At 41.8% G+C, this 14861-nt stretch overlaps 1 pseudogene; it reads left to right on the top strand.

Moving 5' to 3' along the window:
• Positions 1-12086: 12086 nt before the first annotated feature.
• Positions 12087-12923, top strand: LOC147364620 (cleavage and polyadenylation specificity factor subunit 7 pseudogene; annotated as a pseudogene).
• Positions 12924-14861: the final 1938 nt, after the last annotated feature.

Genomic DNA, 14861 nt, shown 5'->3' with positions numbered 1-14861 from the left:
CATAAAACTCATGGTCATTGTTTTGTTATGATGATAAAATAATATAGTTGTCATTTAAAAGTTTTTAAGAACCAGAGATCAAGTTGCCAACATCCACTGGATCATGGAAAAAGCAAGAGAGTTCCAGAAAAACATCTATTTCTGCTTTATTGACTACGCCAAAGCCTTTGACTGTGTGGATCACAATAAACTGTGGGAAATTCTGAAAGAGATGGGAATACCAGACCACCTGACCTGCCTCTTGAGAAACCTGTATGCAGGTCAGGAAGCAACAGTTAGAACTGGACATGGAACAACAGCCTGGTTCCAAATAGGGAAAGGAGTACGTCAAGGCTGTATATTGTCACCCTGCTTATTTAACTTATATATGCAGGGTACATCATGAGAAATGCTGGGCTGGAAGAGGCACAAGCTGGAATCAAGATTGCTGGGAGAAATATCAATACCCTCAGATATGCAGATGACACCACACTTATGGCAGAAAGTGAAGAAGAACTAAAAAGCCTCTCGATGAAAGTGAAAGTGGAGATTGAAAAAGTTGGCTTAAACCTTAACATTCAGAAAACTAAGATCATGGCATCTGATCCCATCACTTCATGAGAAATAGATGGGGAAACAGTGGAAACAGTGTCAGACTTTATTTTTTGGGGCTTCAAAATCACTGCAGATGGTGATTGCAGCCATGAAATTAAAAGATGCTTACTTCTTGGAAGGAAAGTTACGACCAACCTAGATAGCCTATTGAAAAGCAGAGACATTACTTTGCCAACAAAGGTCCGTCTAGTCAAGGCTATGGTTTTTCCAGTGGTCGTGTATGGATGTGAGGGTTGGACTGTGAAGAAAGCTGAGGGCCAAAGAATTGATGCTTTTGAACTGTGGTGTTGGAGAAGACTCTTGAGAGTCCCTTGGACTGCAAGGAGATCCAACCAGTCCATCCTAAAGGAGATCAGTCCTGAGTATTTATTGGAAGGACTGATGCTAAAGCTGAAACTCCAATACTTTGGCCACCTCATGAGAAGAGTTGACTCATTGGAAAAGACTGATGCTGGGAGGGATTGGGGGCAGGAGGAAAAGGGGACGACAGAGGATGAGATGGCTGGAAGGCATCACCGACTCGATGGACATGAGTTTGAGTGAACTCTGGGAGTTGGTGATGCACAGGGAGCCCTGGCATCCTGTGATTCATGGGGTCACAAAGAGTTGGACACGACTGAGCAACTGAACTGAACTGAAAAACACATAATCTCACATAGCTTCCAGACCACTATTTGTCAGGTGACTAAATTCCTTGATTTGTTGCTGACTGAGTTTACAGGAGAGAGAACAAGTTTTCAGTCAAGTAGATCTACTTTAGGAAAAAAATAGATCCTGCTTACCTGAATTGTAATGTACTGTTATTTACATTACAATTGTACCTCTGATGTTCCTATCTCTATCTGAATTCTACGAAATCATTAAATTCAAGAAACATAACATCTTTATGGGATAAAACCCACTTCTAGGCCAATGTCAGTTGCCTCATTTAAGTTACTGGAGCTGGACTGTCAATTCTGTAATTAATGCAGCAATATGCAGTCCTTCAAAATGTGGTCATTTTTCTGTTCCTCTGTCTTTCTCTTTGATTCTTAGAAAGCAAGATCTAAAATAAACTTAGCTTGTAACCCTGATAAGGAATTGACCCCAATACTTCTCCCTGTCATTGAAAATGTATTGATACATTAGTGAGGAAACAATCAGCCTTGGAAGTCCTCCATTTTGCAGAAATGAAATCTCTGAAAAACCACTCAGTTAAGATCTTTTTATATGTGACTAATTTAATAAGTGGGTTTCCCAGGTGGTGTAGTGGTAAAGAAACTGCCTGCCAAATGCAGGAGATGCAAGAGAACCAAATGGGGAAGATCCCCTGGAGTAGCAAATGGCAACCCACTCCAGTATTCTTGCCTGGAAAATTCCATGGAGAGAAGAGCCTGTTGGGCTACAGTCCAGAGGGTGGACTGTAGATATGACTGAATGACTGAGCACACACACACTATTTATTAACCAAATGCATCTGTGATTCCAAAAACATAATTTTAAGAAATACATCTAATTATGGTTTCTCAATATGCCACATATTCACTTCATTTTTAGGTGCAGGCTCTTGGTCATCTTCACATAAAAAATGGCTTTGTTCGTGCTCATTCATGCTAAGTCGCTTCAGTCATGTCCAACTCTGTGTGACCCTGTGGACCGTAGCCCACCAGGATCCTCAGTCCATACGATTCTCCAGGCAACCATGTGATACATAGGAATGATATACAAAGGACAGAGATAGAATAGAGTTTCTGACATTCTGTTGTGTTTTAAAAATTACTTAGAAGCAATACTCAGAAATATTCACTAAATAGTTGACAGCTTCAGCATCAACTATTTTGTAGTGAACTCCTTTCACTTTTCACTTTCATGCATTGGAGAAGGAAATGGCAACCCACTCCAGTGTTCTTGCCTGGAGAATCCCAGGGACGGGGGAGCCTGGTGGCTGCCATCTACGGGGTCGCACAGAGTCGGACACGACTGAAGCCACTTAGCAGCCAGTTAGGTGACCAAAGATATCTCTTTACAGGAGGAAAACAAAAATCATAAGTGTAGAACCACTTGGCACTTTCTAAAAATCCTTGTAAGCTGCCAAACAGTTCTATCCTGTAGTGTAGACATCAAAACAACTGAAATCAATCATACGGTTATAAAGGCAAAAATGTCATTGTTATTATGATCATTGATACTAAGTCTAGGAAAACTGCTTTCTATTGGCTTTAGGTGCAGGCTATTGGTCACCTGCACATAATAGATGGCTCTGCTCATGCTCATTTGTGCTAAGTCGCTTCAGCCGTGTCTGACTCTGTGTGCCATGGACCATAGCACACTAGGATCCTCTGTTCATAGGATTCTCCAGGCAAGAATATTGGAGTGGGTTGCCATGCTCTCCTCCAGGGGATCTTCCTGACCCATGGATCAAACCTGCATCTCTTACATTTCCTGTGCTGGCAGGCAGGTTCTTTTCCACTAGCACCACCTGGGAAGCCCAACAGATGGCTTGGTAACCTTTTTTTTTAATGAATGAATGAATGCGACGTGTACACTTATGATTGAAATGGGAAAAGAGTTGGAGGATCTTAAACATCAGAGTTGCTACACCAGTTAGCATTACAACCCCCATGCTAAAGAGAATCTTTCAGAATTATCTTTTCCCAAGTTATTTCTTGCATGAATCGTTCTAAAGTTCTTTCAGGCACAGTGGGACTCCCAAATGCCTATGATGTAAAGCCTTGGCAATGTGTGAATGTGTAGGAAGTGTTTGTAAGATTTTCTTTCCCAATCATCTTGCTTTTTGGCAGATGACACAATTGAGGTGCAATATGTAGGTGGACATTTTCTAAATTATAAAATATAGGAGGCTAGTGGGTGACTGCAGAGGCAATGACATTCACAAAGTAGAGAAGATCAGGTTTCTTATCTTCTCTTAGAAGAGTCTGAAAAGGCACTCATTCTTCCACAAATGTGATTTACAAAACAAAATTAGAGCATATAGGACCTTTTCAGTACAGTAAAAATTGGAAAACTGTCTTCTTCGTGGAGGATTCTATATAGTGGTATTGAATGGTTCAGTCCCAAGTCACTGAGTTAGGGAGCTTGCCACTGAGAGTTTAGCAGTTGTAGAAGCTTGATTCTCAGCCTTGGAGGCTGAGACCTGACTTTGTTGTTACACCAAGAGTGGATTCATCTCCCTAGGGCTGAGTTACCAGAGATTGATGTGTAAAATCAAAATGCCAGCTTCTTACTGAGCCATGAAACAAAACTGTCACAAAGGCAGGAGTCCTTACATTGACATGTCCAGCTCGTTTTCTTCCTAAAGTAAACCAACAAGGAAAGTCAGACTGGGACTAGGAGATTGTAGGCTGAGCATGGATTCAGTACACAGGAAGTAAGACCAGCTGAGTAGCTGAAGGTATTAAGCTAGGGGCAGCCAGTGCAGATGTGTCCAGGGGTCTGAGAGGTAAGTGAGCTGAGTGAAGATGCTGGTGGAGGCTGTGGATGGCGGGAGCTGTCTGCAGGGGACAACTCTTACACAGTTCTAGCTGATTGTTGCCACATGGCAATGTGGGATTTTTCTCAAAAAAAGTAATAAATGAATTTTATATAAAATATTTACATTTTAAAAGTTTCCAATTAATTTGAATATTGGGCTCCCCAGGTAGTGCAGTGGTAAAGAATCCGCCTGCCAAATGCAGGAGACATGGGTTCGATCCCTGGGTGGGAAAGATACCCTGGAGTAGGAAATGGTAACCCACTCCAGTATTCTTGGCTGGAAAATTCCATGGACAAAGGAGCCTGGCAGGGTAGAGTCCAGGGGGTTGCAAAGAGTCAGATAAGACTGGGTGACTGAGTACACACACATATAAACACACATTAAAAAAGAACCTAACAGAACCAGATAAATCCAGCTGGGAGCAAGTTTAGGTGTCCACACTCAAGTCTGTGACCTCTGCCTTGAGTTTTCAAAGCCTGACGCATCTGGCTCATGTTAGGGGTGATCTTCCCATGAGACTCAAATAACTCAGAGCCATTGGTTACGATTGTCGTGCCCAGAACAATGTGTAGACACACAGAGCCAACACTTGTTTGAGTGACACTCTTTCCTATATTTCTATGATGGATCAACATCACCTGCTCCCACACACTTTGGTGAACATACCCTTTAGGTATCATAATATATTCATTCTTTCACAGCCCAGGCTTGCTGACCTGACAGCTATCTGGTTTCTAAGCAGTTTTGTATTCTCAGCCCTTATCACACTATATTGATTGTAGAGTTTAACCCTTAAGGGTCATTCTTTATTGCCCTCATTTTCAAGTTCCAGGGAGAAAAATCACTGTACATTCATGAACTGACAACACTGTCTTATAAAAAGTACATCATTTTGTCAGAAAAATAATTTACTCTTAGTGCTGGGATAAATTATTTTCCCTACCTTTTAATAAAAACAATGGTCTCCCAGGTTGCTTATTTAAAAACAGAACCCATCAAATGGGCCATCTGTATGATATCTGTATTGCAGTTTTGAAAAGATAGAGTAACATCTGAGAATTGTTTAGGACAAAAGAAACTGCATAAATGATTATTAATGTTTTCCTGTCTAATCACAGCTGGCTCATTAGCAATGTTATTTTTAAAAATCAGCAGCATGTTCATAGAAACATTTTATTCTCAATTTGCCACACCAGTAGGCATATGCTGCTGATGTCAGCATGACAAAATCAAGACATCAAGGCCTTAAAAAACAACCCATATTATTATGTTTTACTTTTGGTGCTAACTTGAGATTGAGCAGCTGTTCAAAAATTGTGGGAGGCATTTCAGAGACAGATTTTTGGTCTGGACTCGAAATTCTGCAGAATGGAACGGAAGGTTCTGTCCTATACATTACCAATCTGGGCATCAACTCGTGGGCAGGCCAGGTACTCAGTGGAGTCTGTGGTTCACAGTCCCTAGCTCTCCACAGAGAAGTGAAAGTGTATTTTATTTGGTCAGTGTGATCTGAAAGAAGCATTGGGACATTTGGTATGCAGGGACATTTTATCTGAAAAATGACACCTGGTCCTGAAGTCTTGGTTGACTTAAACAGTTAAGTTTTGGTCGACTTAAACAATTGTTCCATGGAGGGAGACTCTTCAGAGTGGTTCATTGAAGAGACAGCTGTCTGAATCATTTGCAAACAGGAACTTAGGGGTCCAGCTTTCTTTTGCTTATGAACTAGTCATCTAAATCATGTCAGTAATAGAAATTACTTTTTATGGAAAATTTCACACATGCACAGAAGTAGATGGGATAATATAATGACTCCCCTATGTATTCTGCAGCCAGTCTTACAAATTATCAACTTTGGCCACTTTGTTTCATTTATACACCTACCTGCCATTTCTATTCCCAACGTATTATTTTGAAGTAAATCTCAGGCATTACGTAAAATATTTCAGTGTACATTTTTAAATAATAAGATCTAAAATTAACATCTTTAATTTGCATCTAAAATTAAAAGATAATACCTAAATATCATCAAAGATCTAGTCAATGTTCTAATTTTCCTGATTATCTCATAAATAGCTGATAATTGGTTTGTTCAAATTAGGATTCAAACAAGGTCCACAGATTGCAGTTGGTTGGTGTGTCTGCTAAAGTATCTTTCTCTTTTTAAAAACAATTTTATTAGAATATAAAAATAAAGATAGAAAACTACACAAAAATATATGACAATTTATTTTTTATAAAAGTGAACAACTTTGAAACTACAACCCCGGACAGAAAATAAAACTTTACCTTCTACTTTAGAAGCCCTGTCCATGAGACTCATTTCAATGATGAACACTTTCTTCTCAATTACTTTTATAGTAATTGTTACTTTGCAAATAACTTTATCACCCAATTGTGATAAAATGTCCCTGGATATTATAATTTAGTCCTATCTATTAAAAATGACTTAAATGAACTCATTTACAAAACAGAAACAAACTCACAGACGTAGAGAATGGACTTATAGCTGCCAGGTGGTTAGAATGGGGGAAGAAACAGGGAGTTTGGGATTGACATGTGCATGTGTGCGTGCTAAGTCACTTCAGTCGTGTCCAACTCTTTGTGACCCTATAGACTGTAGCCCACCAGGTGCCTCTGTCCATGGGATTCTTCAGGCAAGAATACTGGAGTGGGTTGCCTCCCCCAGGGGATCTTACCGACCTAGGGATCAAACTTGAGTCTATATGTCTCCCACAATGGCATGCTGGTTCTTTACCACTAGTGCCACGTGGGAAGCCCTGGGATTGACATGTACACACTGCTATATTTAAAACAGATACAAACAAGTTCCTACCGTATAGTATAGGGAACTCTGTTCACTGTTACATGGCAGGCTGGATGGGAGGGTAGTTTGGGGGAGAATGGGTACATGTATATGGGTCCCTTTGCTGTCCACCTGAAACTATTAAATCATAACATTGTTAATTGGCTATACTCCAATATAAAATAAAAAGTTAAAAGTGTATTTTAAGTTTTAAACTAACAGTCCCTTTCATTTCCTTATATCTCATCTGCATCCTTTGACCAGCAGGGTTTCCCAGTCTGGATTCTGCTGATTGCACACTCGTGGTGTATTTCAACATATTCTCTGTCCTCTGTATTTCCTGCAAATTGGCAGCTGGATCACACTAATCCTGTTGTCAAGGCAACGAGGTGTTGGGTACTTCTGTAGGAAGCACATCTGGTTGTCTCCCCTGGGGTGATGTCAGCAGCCACTGATAATGCTTACTCCCTGTAGCTAGTCATTCATTTGGTTTGAAGAATGCAGATGTTCTAATTTTAATAATTTCTATTTCATCTGTTAGTTGAAATATTATTATAAAGAGATTCTCCTCCTAATCTATTATTTGGTTACTCAGTTCAGTTCAGCTGCTCAGTCATGTCTGACTCTTTGTGACCCCATGGACTGCAGCACACCAGGCCTCCCTGTCCATCACCAACTCCCGGAGTTTACCCAAACTCATGTCCATTGAATCGGTGATGCCATCAACCATCTCGTTCTCTGTCGTCCCCTTTTCCTCCCACCTTCAATCTTTCCCAGCATCAGGGTCCTTTCAAATGGGTCAGCTCTTTGCATCAGGTGGCCAAAGTTTTGGAGTTTCAGCTTCAACATCAGTCCTTCCAATGAATATTCAGGGTTGATTTCCTTTAGGATGGACTGTTTGGATCTCCTTGCTGTCCAAGGGACTCTCAAGAGTCTTCTCCAACACCACAGTTCAAAAGCATCAATTCTTTGGTGCTCAACTTTTTCATAGTCCAACTCTCACATCTATACACGACCACAGAAAAAACCAAAACCTTGACTAGATGGATCTTTGTTGGCAAAGTAACATCTCTGCTTTTTAATATGCTGTCTAGGTTGGTCATAACTTTCCTTCCAAGGAGCAAGCATCTTTTAATTTCATGGCTGCAGTCACCATCTGCAGTGATTTCGGGGCCCAAGAAAATAAAGTCTGACACTGTTTCCCCATCTATTTGTCATAAAGTGATGGGACTGGATGCCATGATCTTTTCTGAATGTTGAGTTTTAAGTCAACTTTTTCACTCTCCTCTCTCACTTTCATCAAGAGGCTCTTTAGTTCTTCTTCGCTTTCTGCCCTAAAGGTTGTGTCATCTGCATATCTGAGGTTGTTGATATTTCTCCTGGCAATCTTGATTCCAGCTTGTGCTTCTTCCAGCCCAGCGTTTCTCATGATGTACTCTGCATAGAAGTTAAATAAGCAGGGTGACAATATACAGCCTTGATGTACTCCTTTCCCTATTTGGAACCAGTCTGTTGTTCCATGTCCAATTCTAATTGTTGCTTCCTGACCTGCATATAGGTTTCTCAAGAGGCAGGTCAGGTGGTCTGGTATTCCCATCTCTTTCAGAATTTTCCAGAGTTTATTGTGATCCACACAGTCAAAGCCTTTGGCATAGTCAATAAAGCAGAAGTAGATAGTGGTATAGTTCAAATAGGAAGGCAGGATAGATTGTTGTTGTTTAAACCAGATTTAAAGACAATACATTGATATCCTATCACATTCTGTGTGTGAAAATCACTCAGTCGTGTCTGACTCTTTGCGACCCCATGGACCATATGGTTCACGGAATTCTCCAGGCCAGAATACTGGAGTGGGTAGCGGTTCCCGTCTCTAGGGGATTTTCCCAATCCAGGGATTGAACCCAGGTCTCCCTCATTGCAGGTGGATTCTTTACCAGCTGAGCCACCAGGGAAACCAACACATTCTGAAGGTGATCAATTTTTTTTGAGCTTACAGATTTAAACATATTTGATTTGTTTTAACCCATCCAAATTATTATTATCATGATTGAAGCTCCAACTGTCCCATCTTTGCCCAGTGAAATCTTCAGGTGGACTAGGAGCCTTTTTGAGATGATCCTAACAGTCTTTGATAACTTCCTTGGTATTTGAGAGACAATATATTCTAGGCCCTTCTTGTTATTTTCTGCTACAGACTTGGAATCAGCCATTTATTCCCCAGAATCTCTGATTTCTTTTAGTGAGAAATAGCATTTCAGGACCACAGTTTGGGTCCTGGGAATGCTCACTGCTAATAGGACAGTCATTGTTTCTACTCAGTCTCTTTGTCTATTTCCATATATTTATATTTATACATGTTTATAACTTTTATATGATACATAAAATGTAAATGTTTAAAAATATACTTTCCAAATCATTTAATAAGTTGAAAACAACATGATGTGTGCTAAGTTGCTTCAGTTATGTCGGACTCTTTGTGCCCCACTGGACTGCAGACCGCTAGGCTCCTCTGTACATGGGATTCTCCAGCTAAGAATAGTGGGGTGGGTTGCCGTGCCCTCCTCCAGGGGACCTTCCCAACCCAGGGATTGAACCCACGTCTCTTATGTCTCCTGCATTGGCAGGCAGGTTCTTAACCACTAGTGCCACTTGGGAAGCTCAAACATCATGATATTTCACCCCAAATGACACTCTCAATGACTTTCCACTCCTATTATTGTCATTCATAAGAAATTTAACATTGCCTTAATGTCATCTAACATAGAGTCCATTTATCTTCAAAATAGCACATGCTGCTGCTAAGTCGCTTCAGTCGTGTCTGACTCTGTGTGACCCCATAGACGGCAGCCCACCAGGCTCCCCTGTCCCTGGGATTCTCCAGGCAAGAACACTGGAGTGGGTTGCCAGTTCCTTCTGCAATGCGTGAAAGTGAAAAGTGAAAGTGAAGTCGCTTAGTCATGTCCGACTCTTAGCGATCCCATGGACTGCAGCCTACCAGGCTCCTCCATCCATGGGATTTTCCAGGCAAGAGTACTGGAGTGGGGTGCCGTTGCCTTCTCCCCAAAATAGCATATACATATTTTTAAAATCCAGATGTATGCATTATACTTGACATTATGCCTCTTTCATTCTCTTTAATATAGAACAGTATCTCTCCATCTTTTCTTTTTTCTTTCCTGACACTGACATTTTGAAGAATCTGAATTGTTTTATTGAAAATAGCATAGTTCTGGATTAGTCCTAATGATTAGATTCATGTTAAACATTTTGGCAAAACTACTGCATAAATGATATTGTGTATTTCCCCCTGTAGCTTGTGAGAAAGAGGTACAGAATATAAATTTATTCTGTTATTACTGAGAAACAATTTGATCACTTGGTTAAGGCATGTCTGCTAGATATCTTCACCATAAACATGTATCTTTTCCTTCTTAATTAAAAAAGAATCTGTGGGGTAAAGGACCTGTGGAGTGATAACTATCTTGTTCTCCCATGAACTTTCACCCAATGGTTTAAGCATCCTTTACTAATCCTTGGCTGAATCGGTTATTATCTAAGGGTTACAAAATGATGATTTCTAATGAAATGATTTTGTTTCTATACCTTATGTCCTTCTCTGTAAGTTACTCTCTATAAAGAAGATCTTTTCCTCTTTCTCTTGCATATCACTTGGGGAATCATGGACTTTTAAAATGATATTATTTAGTACGGCCAATGGCAACACTTTAGAGCTGGCTCCTTCAAAGAAGGAGTACTTGGTCACTACCAAGTATACTTTCTGCTTTTATGAATTTGCCTACTTTGATAACTCATACCAGTGGAATCACATAGTATTTGTCTTTTGGTTTTTTTCTAGCAACTCACAACCCATTTCTCATTTTAAAATGTGTTGTTACAAAACTGAAGAAACACAATGCAGATTAAAAGACTTGACAGCATCATCAAGTTTCTTACACACTTTTCAACCTACCAGAAAGATAAATAGTGAACAACAGCAGGACAAGACATCTCTCCCCAGTTGCTATCAGTAGTAATTAAAACTAAAAATTATATCAAGTGAAAACAAAATAAAGATGGGGTGAAAAAAGTCCTCTAGGTAAATGGCTTTTCCAGCCATTTTTGATTTTTTTTTTCATGAATTATCGCCTTATTTGATTATCTCTACATTTTAAAAAGATCCCCAGAGCTGCCCTTGAGGTTAAGCACATTGTTTACACCACTGGGCCAGTTGACAGGTGCCCTGTCTTAAGGGGAGGCGAGGATGGGGTTGGGAACAAGGAGAAAAAGCTATAAGCTGTAGCCTCTGACCCAAGGCAACATGGCTTTTCAACCCTGGGGAGACTCCCTCAGTGACTGATTAAGGGCTGTTAGAAATGTTCAGAGAACAGAGGAAGAATTCAGTCCAGTTTAGTCTCTCCCCACTGAGCCAGAAGGGTCTCCAGTGCCTCTCCCTCCCACAAGCCAAGTCTCACCTTACATGCCCTGTTTCTTCTCATGTTAGATGCAGCTTGCCTGCAGATGCCTGAAGAACCACCCTCAGTGGGCATTGCAGGACTCTCACCATGCCTCCTGCAGCTGGAACCACATCACAGCTTGGATGTTATGGGAAAAGCAACCCCATTCATTGATGTCCACCTCACAGCCCTCAGATGACAGAAGCAGCAGTTCTGAGGCACCGCCTCCTGTTCACCAGGAGGCAACTCCAAGCCCAGCAACAACGTCCTGCAGGCAATTCTGCATACCTGCAGTGGCTGGAGTAATAGACAACCCGCTGTCCATGTGAGTGGCTTCTCCTGGTGGACTGCAGACCAGGTCCTGAGCCAGGTTATTCCCTTTGTAGGAGTCTGTGATGTGCTGGGGTTGAAATTTGCAGAGAATGGGGCAAATAGCCAGTGGGGGTATGCTGAGGTGGTGGTAGCCTCTGAAAACCCGGTCCACAAAATTATTGGAAACTTTTTCCAGAAAAGTACTTAATGGAGAAAAAGTGGACGTGGGGTTAGCCACCTGGCAGACCTGTCATAATTTGAGGCAGAGGCTCAGAATGTGAATGCGTTTGAGTCTCAAGAGTGGAAATAGATATAAAGGACTAACACAGTATTCTAGTAATTCTGCTGATGGCCATACATTGAGAACCTTGTACTCACACCTGCCTAAAAGGATAAGCCCTGCCATGTGCTGCCTGACTTCAATCGCTTTCCTCCAGTCCTTCACCTGATGAGTCTGATCTCAGGCCCAATTCTATCCCTACCACCTCTTTCCTCAACATTTGGAGTCTTCCTCTTCCTTCTGGCATCTCCCACGAGCATCTCCTGCCCCTCCATTACCTCCTTTTGTAGCTATACTTCTCCCTGGGCCATTCCACCTGCCCTTTACCTCAATCCAGCCTTATTTCCTTCACCAAATGCTACAGTAGGGCCTCCATCAGATATTTACATGAAGGCCTTTGACCCCTCTATCCACCTTGGCAGACAAGGTTTGGGCTTTCGACCCTCAATGGTGAATGAAGCTGAATTTGGAGAGATCATGAAGCAAACCAGAGCAATGCCAATTCCAAAGTGATTTCTGGAGCCAGCACAGGGGACTCCAGTGACTCGACTGAGATGCTGCACACAGCTATTGCTGTTATCAAACAGCCTCAGGTCACCAGTGATGAGTGTTGCTGTGTCCTCATCTCCCTTAAGTAACCACATGGCACTGAAGCCAAGTCCTACAGTGTGGGTGCCAGCAGGAGCTCTTCCAGAAAAAGACATCTGTTCTGGGAGAAATCGTCTAGCTAGTCCCAAGAGAGCAGCAGGACAGCAGGAGGCATCGGGACCTGCTTCTTAATAAGGATCAGCATGATGGTTATTTCCAAGAAAGGAACCAGGAGCACGAGAGACACCAGAATAGAGAATGCGGCTGCACCTCTGAGAAAGGAGTCTGGTTGGAAGCATTTTTGTTTTTTTAATGGACTTGTATCTCTTCACCTTCATCAGGCGTGTTTTGTGGATGCACCTGAGAATTTCAAAGCCCTGGATTCCTCTAAGTGGGAAGAAATACTCCCCTCCATCTTCCTAGAGAAGAGAGGCTCCTCTTTGCCAACAGAGGACACAAGGCTTCACCTGAGGTAGATGGAAGATGATTCTTGTCCTTTTCAAGATTAACCCCACCTTGCATCATTGCCATCAGACTTTTTAATTGAAGCATAGTTGATTTACAATGTTGTGTTAGTTTCAGGTGTATGGCAAAGTGATTGAGTTACACATATACACATATTCTTTTACAGATTCTTTTTCATGATATATTATCATAAGATATTGAATATATTGATAGTTCCCTGCGCTATATAGTATGTCCTTATGGTTTGTCTATTTTATTTATACTGGTGTATATCTGTTAATCTCAATCTCTGACTTTATCCCTCCCCCAACTCCGTTTCCCCTTCGGTAACCATACATTTGTTTTCTATATCTGTGAATCTATTTCCACTTTGTAAATAAATTCATTTGTATCATTTTTTTGGGTTCCACAAATAAGTGATATCATATGATAATTTGTCCTTTTCTGTCTGACTTACTTCACTTAGTATGATCATTTCTAGGTATGTCCGTGCTGCTTCTTTTTTACGGCTGAGTAATATTCCATTTTATATATATATATATATATATATATATACACACACACACATGCACACACACACACACACACACACATACACACACCACATCTTCTTTATCAGTTTGTCTGTTAATGAAAATCTAGGTTGTTTAGAGTTACCATCTGACCCAGCAAGCTCACTTCTTGACACATAACTGGAAAAGATAAATCTCTTTTTACAAAAGATACAAGACCCTAATATTCAGAGCAGCATTATTTACAATAGTCAAGACATGGATATCACCAGATTTTAATAATTTGGGTCAGGTCTCTGCATAGCCCAAGCAGTACTGTGGCAGCAACAGACAGCTTTCTTACTGGAAGAACTTCAGGATCTCACTAAAATGTACTGACAGGAACATGTGTGGGAGTGGATCTTGAGTGTGTTGGATGGAGGGAGGTAGAGTATGAAGGGGAGCATGGTATAGGGAGCATTTATCAACCCAGGACCACCGTCCCAGGGCTCAAGATCTCACTTCCTGGCAAGGACACTTAATAGGTTGCTGGCTGGGTTCTTTGTCGGTTGGACATAAAAATAGCTTACAACAAATGAGGCAGAGGTGCCACAACTGCCTGGGTGAAGTGTGGAGAGAAGAGTCAGAGGGCTTGTTAGCGCTGGTTTATGACAGGACACTGAGACCCTAACCAGTGACTGTGTTCCCTAGGAAGAGGGTCCAGAAGACAGCCCCACGACTGAGGCAACAAGGAACACACTAGTGAGGGTGGCAGTGGCAGAGGCAGCAACGAAAAGTCAAGGCACTGTCCTCCGTAGGCCTAACTGAACCCCTGGCTCATCTGGCTCCAGCGCAGACCTCGGCAGGGGACCCTGGAGCTGGTCAGTGGACAGTCCCTCTGAGTGACATGTCTCACCTCAGGCACGTGCCTGGCCATCTCTCTGCTTTCTGCCTTGGGACTTTCTCCAAAGTCTGCTTGGTCCACATGGACGTGATGTAGAAGTGTGGGAGTGTTAACGCCTTAGGGGAGGAACTTTGGGGAATGAGGAACACGCAGTGAGTGAATGACCCCCACCCCCCGCCACACTGTCCTTCAGCGGGACAATCCTGGGACACACTGGCCACAGTTCCTCTGAGGACCTGTGATGAGACAAGTCCTTGATGTCCACAGCGGTAAAAACTCTCCCTGTATTGACCTCAAATACAGGCTGCTCTAACGTCAAAAAGTCACCGTGTATTATTCTTTCTCGTATTCTGTCTCCTTCTCTCAGCAGCCACACTCCAGCTCCTTGGGGCCACCTCCCAATTCAACTCGACACCCCAGCCTGTGTCTCATGCTTTGTTTTCCGGGGAGCCCTATCTAAGGTTCTTCTTCTGTGCTTAAACTTGGGAATCAGTT

Source organism: Bos grunniens, chromosome 10 (assembly GCF_055505025.1).
Source record: "Bos grunniens cultivar Pamir isolate PY7600 chromosome 10, Bosgru_T2T1.0, whole genome shotgun sequence".
Classification (NCBI taxonomy): domain Eukaryota; kingdom Metazoa; phylum Chordata; class Mammalia; order Artiodactyla; family Bovidae; genus Bos; species Bos grunniens.
Note: the sequence above shows the minus strand (reverse complement) of the source record. Positions and strands in the feature narration are given on the sequence as shown.